This window comes from Apis dorsata, unplaced genomic scaffold (genome assembly GCF_000469605.1).
Source record: "Apis dorsata unplaced genomic scaffold, Apis dorsata 1.3 scaffold_113, whole genome shotgun sequence".
Classification (NCBI taxonomy): domain Eukaryota; kingdom Metazoa; phylum Arthropoda; class Insecta; order Hymenoptera; family Apidae; genus Apis; species Apis dorsata.
Window position 1 is genome coordinate 1,443,160 of NW_006263408.1, and position 10,543 is coordinate 1,453,702.

General features: G+C 34.9%; 2 long non-coding RNA genes across 3 annotated transcripts in view; one reads left to right on the forward strand and one right to left on the reverse strand.

The window, feature by feature from the left end:
* The window catches only part of LOC116185173, a 73,918-nt gene that overhangs the window by 38,368 nt on the left and 25,007 nt on the right, over positions 1-10,543 (forward strand). The gene's annotated exons all lie outside the window — the stretch shown is intronic.
* The window catches only part of LOC116185174, a 1,342-nt gene continuing 973 nt past the window's right edge, over positions 10,175-10,543 (reverse strand). Inside the window, exon 2 of the long non-coding RNA XR_004149962.1 lies at positions 10,175-10,510. This is a non-coding gene — a long non-coding RNA (uncharacterized LOC116185174). The remainder of the gene's footprint in view (positions 10,511-10,543) is intronic.

The following is a 10,543-nucleotide window of genomic DNA, read 5'->3' on the forward strand; positions in this document are numbered from 1 at the left end:
AACATATCGTGCACCACCGTAAAAATAGGTCATTTCGACGCACTGCGGAGAGCGAAAGAGAAAAAGAAACATGGCCGGCTATTCGACCACTGGCGATGCGCTTTTGGTTCACGCTCAAATGAAATGTGGAAATTTACGATAAAACGGGTAATGGCGTTTGGACCGTGTGTGCGCGAAGATATCTTCACCTGAAAACTTTTCTCTTGTGCTTACTTGTCATCCTTGTTCTGTAGTAGTGTTGACCCGCCAGCAACACACCTGTTGTTCCATTTTCTCCCCATTAACCAGGCACCATCATTCGCGTAATGATATCAGAGGTTGAGGACACCGCCATTTCGTTATTACGATTTGATAAAAATTCTGTTTTTTTCTTGTTTTTTTTTTATTGCAATTTACGAAGTTATTGTTTTCTTTTCTTTTTTAAATATTGAATGTTATTACTTTTCAAGTAGAGAATTATTATTTCTAAATTATTATTTTAGATAACCAATACTAGTAAATTATTTGCATCGGCAATTTGAGTGAAAAACAGATCATGCGATTGGTAACGAATCATCGACTGATTCCAATCTAACATAGCTTTTTTATCCATCTCTTGTACCATAATATTTATCATAGACACCAAGCTTCTAGATAGAAGCTTATTTTATATTGGTTACATCAGAATGTCAAGAAACATCAGCCATAGAATGATTGTTTTTTTTTTTTTTTTATTATTGTTTCCTCGAAAAAATCGATTATCCACGGTCGAATAATCGCGTCTGAGCGAATACCAAGCCACACAAGCGTGGCTTTCATGTGGAAAAAAAATTGCGTCTACGTAACAGACATAGAAAATAAAAACGTTTCTCTCCTCAATAGAGATAACACTGGCCGTCCATTTTATTTTTGTCCTTCTTCTTCTCATGGAGTATAAATGATTCGTTATTCTGGCAGTCGAAACACGAGTAGAGTTTATGGTTTTATGCGACGATAGAAACCGATAAAACTTGGGAATATAAAGAGAGGGAAAGAAGGAATAACGTAGAGTTGAGTAGGCTTCTTTTTCAGAGAAATGTTTAATTTGTAATAGTAAGGTCTGCACACAGCGTGAACAGGGTGGCTGATTCGTACAGGCTTCCGTGTCAGTGCCTTCATGGCTCGAAACTTGCACACAGGCAAGGGAATACATACGCGCACGAATGCGCTAGACATCGAACCACTCGTATGCACGACTGACCTTTCGAGTCTGCTGTGCGGCCCTTTCATTGGTTGCTTGTATTTTTACCCACGAGCAACATGTGGGCTTAGCCCTGACGATTTTTGTCGTTTCGACGTGGATGCATCGAAATGAGAGAATATTATTACAGAGGCAAGTTCGCGTAAAATTGTGCGGCTTCCGAAAAACGTGTACAAAGATGAAACGTTTTCTCTTCTTTCTCTTTTTAGCCGTAGTTCTAAAAGACTAATTTGTATACAGCTTTCAAATACTGGAAGTTTTTTTATTAACATCACGAAAACTAATAAATATCCAAAATTAAAATAAATATCCAAATTTAAAATTTTATATTTTATATCATTTTTTTCTCTCATCTTTTTAAATTTCTTATCGACTTAAGTATTTATAAAATAGTCAACTATTTATTTTTATATTAATACTTCTCTAAATAAAATGCTGTTTCGAAATAGGTAATTTTAAATATTTTTATATATCTTAATTCTAATAAAATATATCACTTGCATTTCATAAGTATAAAAGAAGTCTCTTATATATAAATTTTTATTCATTAAATAACACGACATTTACATAAAGTTAAATGAATGATAGCTTTCATTTGCACTTAAATCGGTATACAACAATTTCGATCGAAATTTCTTTTCTCTATTTAAAATTCTTCTCTCCTGAATACCCATGACATATAGGATGCGAGCAGTTTTAATCATCTTAGATACATCTAAAATATGTAAATACATTTGTGTCTCTGATGTATTCACAGTTGCTACCAAACTTACACATTCGTATCGTCCTATAGTTGCATTTTCGAATTACATATACATATACGTGTCAGAATATAACGTGTTCATCGGGTGACCAAACGCGTTTGTTCACGTAACTCGTTATATTTAAATGAACTGTTGATTCGATATTGTAGCGACGTGTGTGCCCACTTTTTCTTTCAAATAGACGTGAGATGGAAAATCTCTCGTGGCCTATCGAATACGAGAGATGAATATCAAATTTAGGAGAATCCTCATGAGATCGGAATGTTTCTTTATTACATCGTTTACTTTCCCCTTCCTCTAATCTCTCTCTCTCTCTCTTCGAATTTTCGCATCAGCAATGTTGTAAATAACGTGTGTAATTATCTCTGTCGTGAAGTTTACTCTCGGTTGAGATATAAAATATTCGAGACTTTGCGATCGTATTCCAAACGATATTTCTCGTATGTGCTGCACGCGCAAGCACACACCCGCGTCCATGCATACGGAATAAAACGAGTGGCGCGTTTATGCAAATTAATGGCCGCTGAATTTTATGTTGCCACGATTATTGTTGGTATATCATTCCCGGGGTTACGTTTACGACCACGTGGGGAACAACCGCAGCAACAACAGTGAATGTAATTTTTTCGTAAAAATAATTATTATCTATGAGCTGCTCATTAGTAGTAGCCGCATCTTTCATCAACGGTTAGAGCAAAAAAAAAAAAGGTTGAAGATAGGGTAGAATCCTTCTTTAATTTTTATAACATATGCATTTTTAGATACAAACGATATCTTTTTTGGAGAATGGAAAAATAAAATATAATAATATTCTTTTCACTAAATTCAACTAATATAATATAATTCGTTAAATTTTTTCTATTTTGAAATTGTAAATATGTTCATATATTAATTTATTATATTAATTAAGATATTTATAATCATTGATGCTGATTCATCTAGTTTATTAAAATCCATAAATTTAAAACTTAAATTTCGATTTTTCGTTTTATTCAAATTCAATTTTTCATTATAGTTTATTAAATAGTCGTTTATATATCACGATGCACACATTCCATCAAAATTAGTTGTTGGATCGACATACAAGAGATTGCCGTATATCGTCAAACCAATCAACATTTGACGGTTCTAATTACCACCTTTGAACGTTGGCAACGTTAATTTATTGCCACCATATACGAGCAACTGAGTGTGTTAAAATCACAATAGAAATTTGTCCACCAGCCCGAATTACGCGCCTGCGCACGCGTTGTCCTTTTTTATTCACGAGGATCGCATGGATTCTGTTTGAGGTTAAGTTTAAAATTTCACACTTCATTGTCATTTATCATTATCACGATAAAGTGTTTTTTCCTCGTTGAATCAAAGATCGTTAACGAAATTAACTAGCTGATAAGACAGAAATAAGAACAATTGATATATCAGATTGAACAAGATAGATGGATTTTTGAATACTGTGTATCTCGCGAAGTTTATTGATTGTCCCGCTTGCATTATATGAATTATTTATGATGATCGTACTTGATGACGGCGATCGAATTTGATATTTCAATAAATTTTCATAAAAACGAGCTAACTGTCATGAGAAACGAAAGAGGCATGAGAGAGTAGCGAGTTAGAAGATTACTTAAGAGTAGGGATAGCTAGTGGTAGGGGAACAATGGTAGGGGAACAGTGTGATTCTCGTTTGAAGTGCGTGATCGAAATGCAAAGGCGTTCGATTTATTACGAATTCGAAGGATAATACTATACTTCTCAATGACTGCGTGAATTCACGTGTTCGGAAAAATCAAACTTTTATTCTGCTCTCTGCAATCGAACAAACGATTCTGCGCAGAGACTTCGAAAAATTCTGGAAAGGGAATTCGAAATCAAACTTCTTCAACTCGAAGAATCAGGAATTGATGTTTGCTTAAACTTTTGCGGTTGAAAAGAAAGAAATTCAACGAATTTGAAATATCTCCCTGTTCTTGATTTCCGAATATTGCTAAAAAATTTAAAATCTTATTTAAAAATTGAAGAGATTTTATTATTTTTTTTATTATTGTATTGATGACTAAAACTATATTGTTGAAAATATGTCATATTATATTGATGTCATATATATATTATGTCATATTATATTAATTGATGATTCATTAGAGATCAATTCCATAGTTGAGGAAGTAAATAATGATTCAATGTTTATCGTTTAATCTGGTGTCGGAATCTGAATTGAGCTATGGCATTAACATAAATTGCCAATGATCCAACGTACCATGTAATTAGTATTGATATAGTCTTTCGCATTAAGACGATCGGTCATTTATAATCATTTATAAAATGATTATAATTTCATTCAATAAAATGAAAAAAAATTCTTGTAATTCGTTAATATCACTTATTAAGCCCAGAAAAAAAAAATAAATATATCCGTTCGTATTTAAATACAAAAGCAAATTTAAATTTTCATAGATCAAAAATATTTAAAGATTTAATTTTATAAATTCTACAAAAACTTGATTCGAAGATAAAATAATAACCATTATATACGATAATAATAATATTTTGCGATAAAATATTCAATAAGATAGTTCTTTTTCTACACAAGCTTTTCTATACTTTACAACGCCAAGTTTCCTCTTAAATTTAAGGGTCGATTCAGGAGGATGAAGATAAATACCAACACGGTAAATACGATTAAACATCAAGCGCATTCGAAATTCATCCGTCTTACGTTCGTACAACAAAAGGGACAGGATCACGCCAGAAGGAATACATTATGGCCGATTGTGCCGCTCATTGACATCGAATCAAACGTCAGCCCCATTGCACGCGTGTGCGCGCGTGTTTACGTATCCAGCGCCATCTCCCTTTCCATCTGTACGTATAGAAGGGAATGAGTCAAGCCACAATCTCCCGGTTAAACGAGCGTTTCGTTCCGCGGTACCCACGCACAATTATCGGCGCATCAATTAAGGCCGAAAAATATTAACGTTCCCAACGACGGACAGGAAAACGAAGTGCAAACAACGATAATTATTCTCCACGTAGCCGCATTCACGGGCAGACGTCCAGGCGTCGTGACGCATGATGGCATTGTTCTACCTACTCCTCTCTCCGTTGATGGTTCAACAATACGTCTAGGATGACTAAGGTAACGAGCATCTCTCTCTCTCTCACTCGGTACTTTCACCTGTGTATACCTCGTTTGATATTCAACAGAGGGAGCAGTGCGGTTGGTGCACAGTAGATTCTCTCTTTCCATGGGATAATCTGAAAAAAAGGAAAGAAAAGAAAATAAAACGCACGGTGAATCGGTGAAGGATGACGCATACGGTACAAAGAAGGTTCATCTACCGGGGAAACATGCTCGTCCAAGGCAGGAAAGGGTCACTAATTCACGACGGATAATTCGAGCTTTCTGGTCTTCTTCGTTGGTATGACGATATAAGAGAATGACGTTTCAATTTTCGATTGATGTGCCTTCTAGTCAACCTCTGTCTGCTTTGAGGTTATGTCGGTTTTGTTTTCAGAAGAAACTTCAAACACAAACACATAGTCTTCTAAATGACGCTTCTTTTCATAAATAGCAGGAAGGAAAATCTTCAATACCTGTCTTGCCTTCTCATCAGAATTTTTGTGCAACATTTTAAATCGAGACTTATGTTTCGAGAATTATATTTTGCAAACATTGTCCTCGTATAGAAATCACGAAATGATATTATCCATTATGAATTTTTATAAATGCAAGAATATCATGACTATTGCAGTTTATAAGAATCTTTTATTTAAAAGAAAAAATAATTCTATTTATATCAAATCTTGATCTTTTTTCTATTTCTTAATATCATTTTCTTTCTCGTTAAAATTCCCATCTAAAATGTAAAAATTTTATAAAATTCAATACGAGTTTTTTAAAATATTTTTTTCTTTATATACAATTACAGTAATTCCAGTTATAGTAAGTCCAATTAAGGTATGTTCGCTTAAATGACCATTCTCTCCATATCTAAACATATCCTTGAGAACCGCTGCGTCAAATTAGAAACCGCTCATTAAGATATTTGAACGAATTTTAAAGATTGACTGGTCAGAAATTAATTCTCTTAACACGCATACGAAGAGAAAAACGTGAGTTAAGCCTCTGAATAGAAACGTCTTTTTAGTCAGCAAGAAATGCTTCGGAATGATCGTGATATGGCAAATGTTTGAAATGACTCCTAACAAGGAAAGGATTCCGAACGAATTGTATACACAAGCGCACAAACTTATCGGATCCATCGTGTCTGTGCGCGCATGCGCGCACACACGTAAACAGTTGGCAGCAGAAATGCGGCTATCTTGATTGGATGATGATGCAAAGGTTTGAAAGGATAGGCAAGAGGGGGGTACGTCGGATTGGGACCGAAGCAAAGAGGGACAAGAGGACTGACTTGTTGGCTTTTAATTGCTCGCTTTTACTTTATTTCCTTTTTGCAACTGGATGGTTCGGCTAGGGGATCTAGCGGCTTTGATGGTCACGTATCGTTATTAGTGCTGATAGGTCTTTCGTATTCGGGACAGTGTGTTCTCATGCGGAAATTCTGTGATAGGATGGTAATGATGATCATCGAATGTTTGGTTATTAAAAATAAAAAAAAAAATTTTGAAATAAATGATAAAAAAATAAAAAGAATAATTGACAAAATTATAATCAGAAATTTGAAAATAAAAAAAAAATGTATTATATTTTAGATTATTCGTTGGTATACATGTTTCGATGATATATTAATTTTTCACCCTATTAAATTTTGTATTATAATAGATAAATGTCTAATAATGTATATACATGTGTGTCATACATATTCATCCATAACGAAATTGAACATTTCTGAGAATTCGAAAGAATGTTTAAAAAAAAAGATTAAATCTATAAGAAAATGGATCTTTGATCTTCTGTAATCAAAAGATTTTTATATTTATAGAAAAATTGTTGATATGAACTATGAAAAAATTAAATTATTCGAAACTTAAAATAATGAACTATGAAATTTTCAAAATTACGAAGATCTTCTTTTATACGCAACCAATATTCATCAAAAAATATGAAAACTTTGAGAAAAAATAAAAACAAAAATACGAATTGAGAGAAATAAGAAAATTCATCGAATTGATCAAACAAAGAAAGAAAATGTAATTGCACGATTTCTGAGAGTTTTACTCCTAGATATAGTGCCGAGGGAAAGGAACCAGATCCAAAGGTCAAACTAGTCGCTTCTGCTAGTGACGTTCCCCGACCGATCGAACGTTAATATAGAGAGAATATACGTAGTAGGAATCGATAGCAATCTACTGTAAATCTTGCATGTAAATACGGCTGGTAGCATCGAGCCAAACATGAGTTCAAGTCCCTTAACTAAACTGTCCTTCGAAAAGCAATTCCTTGCTTGGAAAACGATTTATTTATGAGAATATTCCTCCACCTCAATTTTTCTTTCTTTCTCTGCTTCTTACTTTCTTTGTCCATATAATGATACAAAGTGATTACTAATTAATCAACAATAATAATCGCTTCATTTATCTTATATATCCAATACCATATTTTCTTAAGATATATCACAAGAAAGAGATATCTGGAAAGAACGATTAATCAAATAAATAAATCTTAATAATTTTTAGATGTTTCGTTTGTCGAAGAATTATATATATATGTATACACAATTTTTTTATTATTTGTGAAAACAATTGTTAGAAATTTATTATCGAACAAACATATACTCTTCAAACATTTCAATCTCCTATACTTGTTCCTATACTTTTTATCATATTTTCGATTCACGAATTCTTGAACTATATTAGAGTGTCCGTTTGAACATTACATCCTCGAATGGAGCGGGGGCCGAGTTAAGAAAATTTAGTGGCTGCCAACTTTATTAGGCATGATTATATTAGGCCTGTAAGCCGTCGGTGATTTATAAAGTCGCCTCTCTCGAGCACGCACACGAATCGTTCGTATTCAAACGTATACGCGTACGAATTTGTATACATTCTCTTGTATGTATTAGTAGTTGCCATATGGCAAAGAACGTGGTAAATCATTCCTCGTTAACCGCGCGCGGTCTTAAGCTCGTTATAAAGCGAGGTCTAAACTTTTTAAGCGTGCAAAATACGCGGGAGTGAAGGCGACAAAAAATCAGCTACTGATGCTGACAGTGTTTATTAACGGTCGTAGTGTATGATCTTGATGTCATTGGTGGTAGTGGTAGTATGCGTTTAGAGATTTGGGGATCAACGATGACACGAGCCTGAGAGAAAAAAGGGGCTTGGTTTATTTTTCCATGAAATTCGACACCGTTTCAAGATACACCGTGTTTACATGTTTTGTATATATACGCGTTTCTCGAGGATGCTTGAAACGTTTGCAGATAAAGGTAAAATATGTAAAGTGCGTAAATACGCTTAAAAAGCTTAAAAAGAGCTCTCTATTGCATTTACATGAAGGGATTAAATGAAAGGCCGTATGGCTCGACAACGGGGGAATCGGGGAAGACAAGTTGCAAAGATAAAACGCTCCGCCTCCAAGTTTGTCGAAACAATTGCTTATGGAGTGATGCGAAAACGACTAGTAAAACGATCAAACGAAGGACGAGTTTATGCCAAGTAGGGATTCCCTACTGGAGCACGCGTTTCGAGTGCTTTTCAACGCGCTCTCCAACGGACGCCATTGTGAAACGACAATTAATGACAAAAAAGGCAATTGAACTCTGAAACCCATAAAGTGGAGAGAGATAGAGAGAGAGAGAGAGTGTTATCAAAGTATCGATATCCTGTGAATATTTGACGAGGGTACGAAGAGAGAAATTTCCCCTCCTAATGAAGAGAAATTAATTTGCCAACGATTTCGATTTAAGAGTCTCGTTTTATCGATTGAATGTATAAAAAACTCGTGTTTGAAACATCATCGGAATAGAGAGAAACACTTTAACCGACGTTTTGTACGAAACTTAACGATTATTCCTTTTCCTCTTCATCCCAAGTTCTTTCTCTTTCTTTTCTTTTTTTTCTTTTTCTCCTCTCCTTGTAACTTTCTTTCCTTTGTTTAATATCAATTACACGGATTTGTCTCAAGTCTCAACGTGTTTCTCCGCGTCCGCAGACCGTGCAATCTGACTTCCCTCTCTCTCTCTCTCTCTTTCTCTCTGCACCCGAGGCGCATCTCTTGTTTTCAGTGGCTTCGTGACTTGGAAGGAGAAGGACGGTTAATTGGTAGGAGATAGTGGCGGTGGTGGTGTGTGACAATCACGGTACAGCAATGCGCCTTCCACTTCTCGTTTGTTCCATGCTATGCTTGTCTCTCTTCGCCTTCCCCTCCTTTTCGAAGAAGGCTTCACGGACGAAGAGAAAGAGATCCGCACGGTTAGAACGGCACAATATAATGAGCGGCGAAAGGAAGAGAATGTCGATTGCAAATCTCGTCGATGCTGAATAATCGGGATCCTCCGTTCATCTTCTTTCTTTCTCTTGCGCATGTATATGTATCTGAATCTCTCTCTCTCTCTCTCTCTCTCATTCAAAGAATTCTTTGTGTACTTGTCTCTTTGAGTCTCACACACTCCTCGCCACGCTCTCTCACGCTTCTTCAGATCCTACCTTCTCTCGCTCTTCAATTGCATTCTCATCCATTCTCCTATCGGCATCCTTATCTATCGATGGATGGATAGCCTCACCCGCACTTCTCGTGATTCTCATCGATATTCACCTGTTCAGTTACATACCCTGGTCTATCGTTCACAGGCCGACTAATGGCGGCACTATCTTTGCTAGATTCTCTTATGCGTGTTTTAAAAAGCTTTATATCGATTTTTTATCGAATTTATTCAAAATCGTTTCTCGATATTCTCGATATTTACACACCTTTTCCTTTTAACCATGGAATACTTAATACATTTATTTAATTTTATCTGATAAACGTTTATTGTTAATCGAGTTAAATGAAGTTGGTGATTTTTTTTTTCAAATTTTAAATTAAATTTATTAAATTTTTTAAATTAAAATTATTCTAAAAAAAAAATTAAAATCTGTTGAAGAACTTTTCTACAGAATCTTTTAATAATAAAAATAAAAAACTCAAGGCAATGTGTAATAATATTTTATTTTTTACTTGACTTGATCACTGTTTCGAAAGTATTGTAACGGTGCCTTTGATGTCTCTGAAGAGGTTTTTTTTTTTTCGAAAGATGAGAAGAAACTCGTATCAAATACATCCGATATACCATCGTAGCTGTAGATCGTAAAAAAGCCTATACATATGCTATATATGCGCGTGCATTTAGTTTTCTGTTATTGCTGGTGAGTACTTGTGCTCCGCGCTGGCTAATTAAAAGACTCTCTCTTTCTCTCTTCGTCTGTCGTATTGTCCAACGAGAGGAGTCCAATTGATATTGCCGCTTGGATCGCAGCTATGATACTCGAAATTGATACTGGGAACAGACAAATTAATTTCGAGCCCGTCGTCCAACCCTCTACATGTTCCCAGCGGATTATACTCGTGCTCAGTTTTTTCCATCTAAAAAAAAAAAAAAAAAAAAAAAAAAAAAAA